The sequence below is a fragment of the Scyliorhinus canicula genome, chromosome 17 (genome assembly GCF_902713615.1).
Source record: "Scyliorhinus canicula chromosome 17, sScyCan1.1, whole genome shotgun sequence".
Classification (NCBI taxonomy): Eukaryota; Metazoa; Chordata; class Chondrichthyes; order Carcharhiniformes; family Scyliorhinidae; genus Scyliorhinus; species Scyliorhinus canicula.
Window position 1 is genome coordinate 133796190 of NC_052162.1, and position 14908 is coordinate 133811097.

Below are 14908 nucleotides of genomic sequence, written 5' to 3' on the forward strand. Positions count from 1 at the left end.
GGGTCACTGTCCGTTTGGAGTTGGCACATTCTCCCCGTGTCTGCGTGGGTCTCACCCCCACAACCCAAAGATGTGCAGGGTAGGTGGATTGACCATGCTAAATTGCCCCTTAATTGGTACTCTAAATTTATTTTTTTAAAAGGTTATGGTCTAACAGTGACAGAGTAACACACACCAGAAGTGGATTATATTATGTTGTCGACAAACCATGACTAACTCACTATTATATGAAAACCAAATTTAGTTATGGTTCTCTAGATACTGAGTGTATTATCATTACATTGGATCCAATGATATGTTCACTCACACGCACTGCAGTCTGACTTATTATGGGAACAGACACTGTGTTTGTTACTCTCAAAGTGAGTGAATCCTTTGCTGGTTATCCTCTGGGCCCCTATTATTGTCTGAGACCCTGTGGTTTTATAGGGTTTAACGACTGTCATATGATAAGGGCAGATAATTATAACAATAAAATTTTTTTTTAGTTTTGTGCGTGATGACCTGCTGTGTTTACCTACACGCAGCAGGAGTATATCCTCCATCCGCCACTTAGTCTGGTGTGATACACGGTGTGAAAACTAAGTAAAGGAACAAAAATTAACAAATGGACAAAACAAAGGGGGCTCCTCCCAAACAACGAATGGAGGCGCAGACAGTCAGGTCGGATGACCCCCTTGGTCGCCGGCTGCTTGGACCTATTAATGGCAAGTTTGGCCAGGCCCTGTTCACAAGGAGGTTCTCCGCCTTCCCCGCCCCCCTCCGCACCGGATGTCCGTACATCAGGAGCGTGGGGCTGAAGGGCAAACAAAATTCCAACAAGAGCATTGTCAGGAAAGCAAAAGGGAGTGCAGCCGAGGACAGACAACATACACGTGCTCCACGGTCTCTACCAGGCCGCAAAAGTGTCAGGTCTCTGGGGAGGCCGTGTGGTGATTTAACTTTACTTTGTTTTCACACCGGGTATCATGCCAGATTAAGTCCAGATGCAGGATATACTCCTGTTGAACGGCACTGCCCTGTGCAACACCCTCCACCTCAGGTCCCCAAGTTTTATGGGGAGGACGCGTCTGTAGAGGGACCTCCAGCGCCGGACGACAACGAGGCAGCGGCGGTGTCCCGAGGTAAGGTTGCGGCCTCCGGGTTGGTTAGGACGGGCACGGGGTCAGTACCCATGATGGGGCCAGGTGTGGACGGGCCCGGTCCGACCGCCGTGCCGTCTTCTGTTTGCTGTTTTTTGGCCGCCTCTGGTCTAGCGGAGGCTCCCTCTCCCCCCGCCAGCAGCCGCGGTGTTGACAGGGGCCGGCTGCTGGGTAGACGAAGAGGTGGCAGAGGAGAGGGGTGGCAGTGCCAGCCGTGGCCACTCTGGAGGTGGTGTTGGTGGTGGCCGTTAGGGTGGGGTAGTTCCAGCGAATATGCCCCAGCCCTCTGCAGGCATGGCACCGAAGGCCATCCGCAGACCAGAACACTTTACGGTCCTTCCCTTGGTGGGAGACCACAAAACCTCCTCTGTGATCTCCTCCCGGGTCAGGCGGACAAAAATCTGATGCCTCCAGCAGGTCCACCGCCACGTGTGTCCCGCACACCATGAGTCCCCTTTCCAGGACATGGTGGACCGTCTGCTCGGCCCGCAGGAAATACACGACCTTGCTGTACATCCTGGAGGCGGCTACGATGGCCGAGGGGCCAAAGAGCCCGGCCATCGCACGAGTGCCCACCTCGATGGTCATGGTGGGGTGGGCATAACATTTGACCCCAAGTTGCCCTATTCGTAGGCAGAAAGGTGAGGGGGCCGCGGAGGGTCGAGAGGCTCCCGTCCCTGCATAGGTTCTAGGCTGCCCTGCGTTCGGCAGAGTGGAGGATGCCCCTGGGGTACTGGCCATGCCCACCCCTGGTACGGTCAGGCCGTGTATCTAAGACCAGGGTAGTAGGGAAATGGTGGGGGTGGAGGGGTGATGGACGTGGCACCACAACAGCATGTGCCACAAGGGAAGGTGCTGCAGGGCAACAGCAGAGCGGGGCAGCATTCTTCAGCCATGGAGGGGCCTAAAACAATGTCCCAGGCTGCCCCACACCCGCCACAGGTGGTGAAAGGCAGGCGGACGGCGGTCTTCAGCCCTGTGGGGCACAAAACAAAGCCCTTGGTCTTCACAACAGCCCCATGTGGTCCCACTCCCACCTCAGGCAGAGGGGTGGGAGGACAGAGTCTTCACCCCGGGAGGGGGGCAGCAACAGGCCCCAGGCGGTCCCACCTCAGGCAGAGGGGCGGGAGGACAGAGGGCAGGGTCTGCAGTCCCAGGTGGTCCCACTCCCACCTCAGGCAGAGGGGCAGGAGGACAGAGGGCAGGGTCTGCAGCCCCAGGTGGTCCCACTCCCCCCTCAGGCAGAGGGGTGGGAGGACAGAGGGCAGGGTCTGCAGTCCAAGGTGCTCCCACCTCAGGTAGAGGGGCGGGAGGACAGAGGGCAGGGTCTGCAGTCCCAGGTGGTCCCACCTCAGGCAGAGGGGCGGGAGGACAGAGGGCAGGGTCTGCAGCCCCATGTGGTCCCACTCCCACCTCAGGCAGAGGGGCGGGAGGACAGAGGGCAGCAGGGAGGGGGAGGGGCTGAGACAGGAACAATCAGCGAGTCAGCCTGAGCCAATGGCCGCTCTCACCATCTGTCACCGTCACAATGCCCGGGTGATTGACGGCAGCTCCGGACCAATAGAAAGCGGAGGCGGGACGTGAGGATCGAGTGAGGGCGGCTGGTCCTCCAACCAATCGGAGTGAATGAGGGGCGGGGTCAGGCTGTGATTGAAGCATGCGCAGTGTGGATAATGGCGATGCTGAATGGGGTCTTTTTCAGATCTGGAATTGGTGAGAGGCATTTAACAATATGGAGGGAGCGAGAGATGGCGGGGGTGGGTGGAAACGTTGTTTAAAGCTGTTGTAAGCCGCAAATCTCGGAAAAGAGTTTACTGCACCCAGTTTGTACCGAGCGGAGCTGCAGCTCTTCATGTTGGGCTCGGGTTAACGGGCGCCATCTTTATTGGAATGTGGCAGGAAAGGCTTCCCCAGGACAATCCACCTTTCTCAACAAGACCTCTTACACCTGACTCACTCAATCCCAAATCTACACACATTGAATTTAGTGCTGTTGCAACCATCTCGTTAATGTACATATGGTTATTCGATGCCCATTTGGTGCAAAGTACATTACTGCTGATTTGGAAATCTGGTAACCATTTTGCAACAAAAATGTTGACCGCCAGAATTCTAACAAATTTGAGAGATCGTCAAATTATCTTTATAAAGCTGTTGTCACTGTTTGAAAACCTAGCACTGACTACCTTAAAACCTCAGTTTCTACAGGGTAGCAAGTACTTGGTACACTACTATTAACCATTCATATCACACTAGCCTTACTAGCATGCGCATTTCTCATCTTTGTCGGGGCAATGTTTCAATGAGTGGGAGGAGGGGAGGATTTACACACAGCAAATTCAAACCAAGAGAAATGTTTATCTTTCCTGAATTTTATTTCTGGACTGACAGTGATGCTTTTGTAAACATCTTTCACAGGAACTTAGAAAGTAATACGCAGACAGGAAACTCACAACCAATCCTCACAGTCCCCCAGCTCGATGCAAACCCGGGCCTGGAACTGATTGGGGTTCGGAGCCTCCGGTGCGCATGCTCCAGCTCACAATGCCCAAAGGAGTGATTGACGGCAGCTCTGGGCAATAGGACGAGAGGGGTGGGCCGGGAGGCCCCAGCGACACCCCCACCCCAACCAATCGGAGTGAATGAGAGGCGGTGCTGACTCAGGTCTCTTACGTAGGCTGGAGCATGCGCAGTACCGATGACAACGCAGGATTCAGGATATTGAGTGAATATCCTCAGCTGGTCAAATTCCGTCGGGTAAGTGATGAGGGAGGGATGGAGCCGGTGGATGTCGGGAGGCTTTATGAACACTCCGTGCAACCCAGGCCCCGAATACGAAGCTCGGATACCGCAGTTGAACCGGCGAAAGCTGCTCGGGCTTTTCCACGAGACAGGCCCGGGTGGCCGGGCGCATGCGGAAGGAGCGAGAGCCCCGGCTTTGCTCCGCCTCCCATTCGCTCTGATTGGCTGGAGGACCAGCCGCTCTTCTTCGGTCTTCCAGCCCCGCCCCCTCTTCCTATTGGTCCGAACCCGCCGTCAATCAGTCCCCGGGCATTGGGAGCTGGAGGAAACCCTTCACCATCATTGTCAGCTCCCTGGTTTGCAGGAAACTGGGAGTGGAGGAAAGAAATGGTACAGATGCTGAGATGGGTTTGGATTTCAGCCCAGGGAGGAGGGGTGTGTGGGACGGGGATTTACAGGTTTGGGGGAACAAGAGAGAAAAAAATGTTCCAGAGAAACTAGAATTGCCTGTTCAGAATTTCTATCCTGGACTGACAGTGATGGCTTTTGTCAACTCCTTTTACAGGGGGTTAGAATTGGAGAATTTGCACACAACAAACTGAACCCAACGGAAAGGTTTGTCTCTTTGTGAATTCTATCCTGCATTGACAGTGATGACTTGTGTAAAATGGGAGACCACAACTCTCAGTAAAGATTAAATGGAGTGGGGCCTTTTTGTATCGACAACAAGAAATTAAGCATTGACCTGCTATAAATCGTATAAATTATCAGTAGTTTGGAGAGGGCGATGTGAGAGAGTTGACCATTCAATAAACAACAGGTCATCAATGCAAGAAAGTTACGAATTAAAATCCAAGTGAATAATACAGACAAAATTATTTATCACGGGTTCAGAATGTGCAACTCATTACCATGGAAAGGAGTTGAGGAAAGTGCTGAGATGTTTTCAAAAGGAATCGGGACAAGCACATGAGAGAAAATGGAATCGAAAATCAGCTGAAAGGCTGAGATTTGATAGGTGGGATAGTCGGAGATGTGTGCTGAGTATTGACAGCAGGGGCTGGTTTAGCTCACTGGGCTTATTCGATGGCTTTCAAAGCAGGCCAGCAGCAGGGTTCAATTCCCGTACCAGCCTCCCCGGAAAGGCGACGGAATGTGGCAACTCGGGGCTTTTCATAGTAACTTCATTGAAGCCTACTCGTGCCAATAAGTGATTTTCATTTCATATCGTTTTCATTTCAGCAGAATTTGTGACAGAATGGCCTGTTTGTGTCTTATATATTCACAATATTTCAATGTAATCTCCTTTTACAGAAACATCATGTTGAGATCTGACAGAGTCACTTGATTCATCAGGACCGGCCTTTTAACTTAGATGGAGAAATGTTTGTCTGTTTTGTCTTTTGGAAAACATTTCAAAAATGACTGATTCAAAAGCACCGAGACACAGACATCTCAGTAATTTTCCACAGTTAGCTGGAACTGAGCTTTAACCAATCACACAGCATGAAATTAAATTGCAGCATTTACATCAGGGAGACACCGTACTCAGGCTTCAACTGATGATCCAAGTTGGAGAGACACAAGGACATTCGTACCAAAGGAATCAAGAAGCAGCAATAGGACATTCAGCCCCGTGAGCCTGTTCCACCATTTAATAACATCACGGCTGATCTGATAGTGACCTCAAATCTGCATCCCACCTACTGATAACGTGTCAATAACCATGAAGAAACCGTGGAAATGTGCAGACTGTGGGATGGGATTCAATTACCCATCTGAATTGGAAACTCATCGACGTATTCACACTGGAGAAAGGCCGTTCACCTGCTCGGTGTGTGGGAAGGGATTCACTCGGTCATCCCACCTCCTGACACACCAACTTGTTCATACTGAGCAGAGACCATTTAAATGTGCTGACTGTGAGAAGAACTTTAAAAGCAGAAAGGATTTACTGTTACATCAACGCACTCACACTGGGGAGAGGTCATTCACCTGCTCCGTGTGTGGGAAGGGATTCACTCAGTCGTCCGAACTCCTGAAACACCAACTTGTTCATAATGATGAGAGACCTTTTAAATGTGCTGACTGTGAGAAGAGCTTTAAAAGCAGAAATGATTTACTGTTCCACCAACGCCATCACACTGGAGAGAAGCCATTCACCTGCTCCGTGTGTAGGAAGGGATTCACTCAGCCATCGAACCTCCGGACACACCAACATGTTCACACTGATAAATGTTCTGACTGTGAGAAGAGCTTTAAAAGTAAAAGGTGTTTAACGATACATCAACGCACTCACACTGGGGAGAGGCCGTTTACCTGCTTCGTGTGTGGGAAGGGATTCACTGAGTCATCCCAGCTTTAGAAACACCAGCGTGTTCACACTGGGCAGAGACCGTACACTTGCCCCGTGTGTGAGAAGAAATTCACTCAGTCATCCGATCTGACTAGACACCAACTTGTTCACACTGATCAGAAACCTTTTAAATGTTCTGACTGTGAAAAAAGATTTACAAGTAAACAGAATCTGCAGAAACACCAGCGAGTTCACACTGAAACAGAATCATAGAATTTACAGTGCAGAAGGAGAGCATTTGGCCCATCGAGTGCACCAGCCCTTGGAAAGAGCAACTTAAGCCCATATCTCCAACCTAACCCATAACCCCACCTCACCTTTTTGGACACTGAGGGCAATTTAGCATGGCCAATCCATCTAACCTGCTCATCTTTGGTCTGTGGAAACCGGAGCACCCGGAGGAAACCCATACAGACACGTGGAGAACATGCAGACTCCACACAGACAGTGACCGAAGCCAGGAATCAAACCTGGGACCTTGGAGCTGTGAAGCAACCGTGCTAACCACTGTGCTACCGTGTCGCCCATGCGTGGGAGCGTGTCGAAGCCAGCTATTTTCTATAGGTAAAAGATAGCTATTTAGCATTAAGCCCCTAGTCTATTGAATACTATTTTAAAACTCACTCATAACCTCAGGTCATTTCAAAACACACGTTCAGCATTTCAAAACATAGCTTCAACAGAACACAGAAACTGATTAATTAAAACAGCATTCTTATTCAGCTAACAAATACATTTGCAAGATAACGTGACCAAGGACAGGGCAGGCTCCATAATAACAGGGTAGGAACCTAAAGGTGCTATTGTCCGCAGCAAGAATCCAGTTCATGCAGCTAGCGATAAGGAAGCCGAATCGCATTCCATAAGCTCATACAAGAATGCATTTTAGGGTAATGTTGCCTATTAATGAGTGACAACTAACCCTCAAATCAAACTCATTTGATGTTAATCCAAACCAATTAGAATTACATTGGGATGTAGATAGATGGCTAAAGTCTGATATGATTTGGCATAACCGTGATGGATTTTCGGCCATCTCTCTCTCTTTCCGGAATCAGTCTATACTTTGACTTAAATATTTGCTGTCTGTTTTTTTTTCATATTTCACTTTCTGAGTTTGACTTCTGAAGTTATTGCGAGATGTTTGCCTAAACAAGAAAATAATTTCTGTGATTGTTTGAAAGTTGAATTGTCAACAGATTGCCTCCCTGTGAGTCCTATGCTGCCTGGACTTATTAGTGAATAAGACTTTAAATGACTCAGTTGTAATCAATAGAGACAAATAAAGCAGATTCTTATTTGCACCTGAGAAGTTTTAACTTAAATTTCTACTGAGTATTAGTAATCGCAGTGTACTGCTAAAACCGCATGGTAGATCTAACAACCTGGCGTAGTTCGGCAAAAGGGGAGGAGCTCTGAAAGGAGATCGGACGAAGGCGGAGAGGTTCAGGAACCTTCGGGAATAATCGGAGGAGGCCCACGAGGACAGAAGATCCAAGTACAAACAGCTAGACTGGGGTAATAAAGATCTTTTTCACCCATTGAAAGTCTTAAAGCCGCATCAATCAGTGCTTCAACCCCTGGAAAGGATATTTTCATAGACTGTGCTAAATCAATCAGGTGCCGGTCGTTGAAACTAAAATAAAACGGGACTGGGAAAAAAAATAGTCACGGTAGTGTACACAGATACACAAAGGGAGTTGACCACCAAACAATTGGGTGTAAGGCTGCATTTATGGTGGTCATGAGTCCTAAAATAGACTCAGGACCTTCAAATGGTGGAGGACTACTCCCCACATAGTCCAAGTGAGGTAGTGCTGTACTGAATGTTTCTATTGAAGATATATTGGGAGATTTTGGATCTTTCATTCGTAGACAATTTAGACCATGTGAAATCTCAAGAAAAATAGAATCAAAATGGATATCCCCAGAGGACAGTGGTCCCTTGATAATATCAAGAGGGCATGGGGAAAATACACACGATTGCATGGTGCAGAATGTGTAAAATGGTCCGTGGCAATTATGGGACAAATATGCAGACAGCAAGAAAACTATTAAAAATAAAAGTGATCATGAGCTTAAGTCTACTAAAAATCAACTGATTGCAGTTGTTGAGGAATTACGCGATGCAAAATCCAAACTTGAGCATTATGATGAACTTAGAACAAGATTGGAAAACAAATCCTTTAAAGTCCAGCAACTATCTTTTCAAATTGAAGAATTGCAACATAAAGTTCTTGAAATTAAGTCAAAATACCAACAGTCACAAACAAAAACAGAGCAAATTGAAATTGAAAATTGCAAGTTAATCGAAGAAAGATTTGATTTAGAAGGAGAAATGAACAATTTAAAAACACACTGCAAAATCCTGATTGACAGTCTTGCAGCTCATAATTTAAACCAAAGCACAGCTCAGATTCAACAAGCAGCTGAACAAACAGTTCAAATTCAGCAAGCGGCACAATTGGCAATAGCACAGCCGAGATCAAGTGTCAGGACTAAATTAAAATCTAAAATTCATTTGCCAATTGCATCAGATGAAGATAGTGATGCAACACGTTTTCCTACAATGCAAAATACTAAATTAATTCGACTAGCCCCTTTTAAACACAAACGGATTAGAGTTGGAAGCACGAAAGTAGAAAAGGAAGGTGAAACTGTCACTAAAAACATATTTGACCACCATTGGATTCATAAACCAGCAGACCCTGAAAAAATTGACAATTGGTCCAAAGATCTTCAACACCCTAAAAAGGGTAGTATGACCACATGGGATCAACTTCACAGATTACAATCCGTTTATCATCTCCACCCATTTGCTGGAGTACAAATTCTGACTTGTAGTAGGCATTCGTGCCAGCGCAACTCTTGGAATAGACGTAGAAATGGCCCTCGGAGAGGATTTGCAAAATTTAGAAGCTGGTTGGCTGGTGATCAAAAATTGTCTGTTAAACTTTCGCCCCTCGAGAATTGATTGGTCTAAGATCACATCTTGCACTCAAAATATAATGAAGATGTTCAGGATTTCGAAGAAATATTTTTACATACTTAGAACACTCAGGAATGACACTCGAACATGAAACTGACACATGGGACACAAGCACTTTAAGTCCATTTAAAACGGCTTTTCTAGCCGGTGTTAAACCTGAAGTTTCTGCTGCCTTGAATTTGGTTTTACCGGCTTGGGCCACAGCCGGTACATATCGCGACATAGTTGACCGATGCATTCAGATAGATCATGATTTGCACAACCAGGCAATCTTAAACACTGCAGCTGCTCAAATGCAGCCTATGGTACCTGCTCAAATGCAGCCTATCGCTCAAATCCAGCCCATGGTACCTTTTGCTCAAGTTCAGCCGATGTTACCCATTGCTCAATTTCAGCCTATGTTATCTGCTGCTCCAGCAGCAGGTGTTGCTCTACCCGCTGCTCCAGCGGCGGCTGTTGCAGCGTCTACAGGAATATCAGCAGTAACTACAATTTCACCACAAGCGTCAGGGCAAACATGTACCCTTGCTCCATTAAAATCGTGTAAGAAAATACCACTATGTCTTTTCTGCGGTAGAGTAGGACACTGGATGGCAACATGCTATCAAACAACAGATGGATTCGAGAAATGATAATGAAGTAGACAATGTCAACTACAATACGTTTCCACCTCGTGGTCAATCACGTAACGCGCACAAAGAAGACGCACCCAGACTTGCGTACAGGGATTCTAGACCCTCCCAGCCATTTCCATGTAGGGAGGAGCCGTACCCACGTAGGGACGAGCCGCACCCATGTAGGTACGAACTGCACCCACATAGGGACGTACACGATGACGACAATGCTATGAATGAAATGTTAAACAGCTGTCCTCCAGCTCAGAGACGTTCTCTGTATGATCATTTTAAAAACTACTCGACCCCACTCTTGAGGATTCTCTCTATTTTTCTCTACATGCACTCATGGAACAGAAAAATTATGGACTATATATTTCACTAAGAGTGGGAGGTATTCATATTCATTTCTTATTTGACATATTTGACACTGGAACTGAACTTACCTGTGTTACTGAACAGAATGCTGCTTTCTTTCCCCTAACTGCAGGAAAAATTGAAGCTTTTGCTGCAGGAGGAGATACTATTACTCTTCGGAAAACTAAACCACTGCTTTTAGAATTTGGACCACATCAACTGATGGCATCAATATGGGTAGGTCCAGTAACACAAGCACTTCTAGGTATGGACATCTTATCACAACTACATTCTTCACTCAATTTCAATAATGGAAAAATCACCTGGTCCATTAGACACATCAAAAAAGATGAAATACAGAATCATCCAATTTGGGCAATTTACAAAAATGATTGTGGTCTTTTGAAAATGGAACCAGTCACTTTCACGGGATCCGCTCCACCTTGTACCAAACAATACCCTATTAATAAAACTTCAATTCAAGGTAATCTACCTATAATAAAACAACTTGAAGAAAGGGGTATTTTAGTGCGCATTCACAGTTCATCAAACAGGCCTGTCACAAAGGCTAATGGCACATGGCGCCTCACTATTGACTACAGAAAAGCAAATCAATTCATTGTCAGAAAAGCTCCTTTAGTGGCAGATCCATCTACAATCTTTAACTCATTAACTCCTGATCTTCAATGGTTTTCAGTCATTGATATGGCAAATGGCTTCTGGTCAGTACCAGTAGCTAAGCAAGTACAACCACGGTTTGCTTTTACTGTTAATCAGCAACAGTACACATGGACTAGACTACCGCAAGGTTTTCACAATAGCCCAACTGTTTACCACATGGCTCTGCAGAATCATCTCAGGCAACTGCCTGATCTGCCTTCAACCATTATTCAGTATGTAGATGATGTTCTGATAGCCTCCATCAATAAAGATGATCAAGAGAAAGATCTATGGGTGGTTTTGGACCACCTCAGTACTAATGGTCACAAAGTTAGCTTTACTAAAGTACAAATTGCCCAGGAAGAAGTTGTTTACTTGGGTCAGAAAATTTCCAAAGGCAAAAGGGAACTTATTGAGGACAGAAAAGCTGCCATCAAAGCAGCTAAAGAACCCTCAACTGTACAGGAAGTCAGATCTTTCTTGGGACTCTGTAATTTTAACAGAAATTGGATTGATTCTTATACTCAGTTATGCCAGCCATTAAATGATCTTTTAAAAGGAAACAGAAAATCAAAAGATCGAGTTAAACTCAGTTCTGAACAAAAACAATCATTTCTGAATTTGAAAAAGACCCGTGTTCAGCACCAGCCTTAGGTATTCCAAAAAACGGAAAACCTTTTACCATGTTTGTTCATGAAAGAGATGGTTACATGACTGCAGTACTAGCTCAGGAACATGGTGATCAGTTAAGACCGATTGGATACTAAACTTGACAATGTGGCACTAGCATTTGGCAGTTGTTTACGAGCCATGGAAGCCACATGTTGAGCTGTAATGGCAACATCAGGGCTTGTCCTGAACCAAAGGTTAACCATTAAATGTCCACACTCAATCCATTCTCGACTATCCAGGAACAGTGTCACAAGTTACATCAGCTAGATGGACAGCAGTTTTGGAAGCTCCCAACCTATATTTTCACAAAGCCAGTCCTGTAAACCCATCATCTTTGCGCCTGCTTCCCGAGGAACAAAAGGGAGGGGAGGGAGAAGAGCATGACTGTGCAAAAATACTCGAGGAAATGGAAGAAGTACGCTTAGTAGAAGAAGAGCCACTGCAGAACCCAGATTTAATCCTGTTCACTGATGGTTCCTCTTTTATTGACAAGGGTATCAGAAAAGCTGGGTGGGCAGTCACAAGCCCATACGAAGTATTAGCTGAAGGACGTTTGAACCCAGGTACATCAGCTCAGCAGGCCGAATTAAAAGCACTAACAGAAGCATGCCATATGGCAAGAGATAGAACTGCTAACATCTATACTGACTCCAGATATGGTTCTGGAGTAGCATATGATTTTGGTCATCTAGGGAGAAAAAGAGGATTTGTCTCAACAGCGGGTACACCTGTGCGGAATGCAAAGGAAGTACGAGATCTTCTAGAAGCTATGGCCTTACTAAAAGAAGTATCAGTTCTAAAATGTAAAGCCCCTACTCATGAGGACATTATGGAAGCAAGAGGAAATGTTCTCCCTTTGTGCCTTTCAATGGCATCAGGAATTCAGTCACATTTACAAATTGGGAGTAACCACCTTATTACATGATTTATGTGAAATACAGGATGTTTGTACTATGGAAGAAAAATGGACATGGTTAGAATCAGGTATTCAACCGTCTGATGATGAAATTTGGGGAGAAGTTCAAACTTGTAAACCCCAGAACAAACCGTTATCTTATTCTGAGACCGATAACAAAATGCTGCTGGCCCCGATCCAAAAGCCTCTCATGGCAGTTTTAATAGACTGTGAGATTTTTAAACAAGAAAAGCCTGTTCAGTTAAGCGACGAGCCTAATGGCAAACAAAGTGTAATACAACTTAGCCCATTAAGCACCAAACAGCTTGGAGTTGTTTTTGTCACTGGTTTAAAACCAGAACTGTTTGCAGCTTTAAACTTGATCCTACCCAGACCTCAGTCCAAAACCTAAACTGCTAACAAAGTCACGTTAATCCTTGCCTCTCCTCCTCCATTAATGACAAATCCAGCCCTGCGAAGACGACCATTTAGCGAGTTTCCGATTTCAGGATTACACACTGGACTCTTACGATGAAGGCCCGCCTCCTGGCTTCAGGGATATGGGATAAGTCACGTATCGCTAAAAAGTTGCCAAGAAGTGTCAACTTGAGAAAACTGTAATTATTTTGAATGTTGCTTTATTAATTTAAAGAAATTAAGGGCAGCACGGTGGCCTAGTGGTTAGCACAACTGCCTCACGGCGCTGAGGTCCCAGGTTCGATCCCGGCTCTGGGTCACTGTCCATGTGGAGTTTTCACATTCGCCCCGTGTCTGCGTGGGTTTCGCCCCCACAACCCAAAAATGTGCAGATTACGTGGATTGGCCACACTAAAATTGCCCCTTAATTGGAAAAAATAATTGGGTAATCTAAATTTATTTTTAAAAATTAAGAAATGAACATATCTTGTTAGTTGTGCCTCCTTTAACAGAATCGATGAATTCAGCTGCAGAAAACCAAGATTCAGCGCAAGATTGGTTCAGTCATATATTCAATATTATTGTATTTGATATTTTAAAATAAATGTTTAAAATTAGCCTGGAAATTAAAACTTCAGACAATGAGGAAGCTGTTTTGTTTTTAAAAAACTCTGATTAAAAGCAAATCTATATTCCAAAAGAACACATCATTCTAAGACATTTGATAACGGGAATTTGGCAGCAATCCAACTTTTACTCCCGGTCCATTTGAGTGACATATATGAAAAACGTTTAGAGATGCAAATGGCATCATTCCAATTTATCCACCCACTGTGCGCCCTTTTTGTCTCTGCAGGAAAATTAACCCTTTCAACAAGCTTTTGTGTATAATCCAGAAGATGTCAAAGACCTAGTAATTCACATCCAATACAAAGTTTTTAAAAAACTTGACCAACCCTTTGATTACACTTGTTGGGGTTGACTTTCCAATTGGTTGGGTAGCACAGGAATTAACATCATTAAGGGACTTTTCCTATTTTGCATATTTGGACTTATCATTTACTTACTAATGCTGCTGATCAGATACTTTGGCTAATGCATGCCTACCCATAGTGCCCCACCAATCCACATGGTTCATATTTATTCAAATGCACCACTAGCCAATAACATCAAAATGGAAGGTTTTGGGCAGCACGGTGGCACAGTGGTTAGCATTGCTGCCTACGGCGCTGAGGACCTGGGTTCGAATCCCGGCCCTGGGTCACTGTCCGTGTGGAGTTTGCACATTCTCCCCGTGTCTGCGTGGGTTTCGCCCCCACAACCCAAAAGATGTGCAGGTTAGGTGAATTGGCCACGCTAAATTGCCCCTTAATTGGAAAAAATAATTGGGTACTCTAAATTTTTTTTAAAAAGGAAGGTTTTGCTGAACTATTATTTACTGCATTATTATTCATTTATTAGTGAATTATTATTAACAATTTATTACTAAATCACATTATCAACATTGATAATAATGTTACCATTGATTACTAAATCATATACTCAACGTTTTACTGTATAATCATTTTATTTGTATACGGAAATTATTATTTGACTATATTAACATATTGTACAATTTATTAATACTGAATTAGTAGTATCAAATTTGATTAATTTATTAATTGTTATTCTTGAGAATTATAATGATTATTGCTGAAATGCCTGATGCGATGCTTAAAACTGCAATGACAATGAGTTAATCTTTGCGCTTTTACCTATCCTATCGCATTAATGGTGTCTTTTATCTTATTGTGATAATATCTCACTTATCCTTTCAAACTATCAACGGGCTGAATTATTGAAGCCAGCTATTTTCTAATGCACCTGATAATCTATAATGGGTAAAAGTGAGCATTAATACCCTAGAATTAAATACCATTTTTAAACTCACTCATAGCAAAACACACATTCAGCACAATTCATTTTAAAACATACAGCTTACAAGATAGCATGCCATTGTTCTAACACAACTTTAAATACATAGTTTCTGATAAAGCATGTGCTTTAATGAATACATTTCTCCAA

At 44.7% G+C, this 14908-nt stretch overlaps 1 long non-coding RNA gene across 1 annotated transcript; it reads left to right on the forward strand.

Annotated features, from left to right (window-relative positions):
* Window positions 1-2798: 2798 nt before the first annotated feature.
* Window positions 2799-5256, forward strand: LOC119952044. Its single transcript, XR_005457749.1, has 3 exons — window positions 2799-2855; window positions 3561-3899; window positions 5199-5256. It is a non-coding gene; the product is annotated as an uncharacterized LOC119952044 (long non-coding RNA).
* Window positions 5257-14908: the final 9652 nt, after the last annotated feature.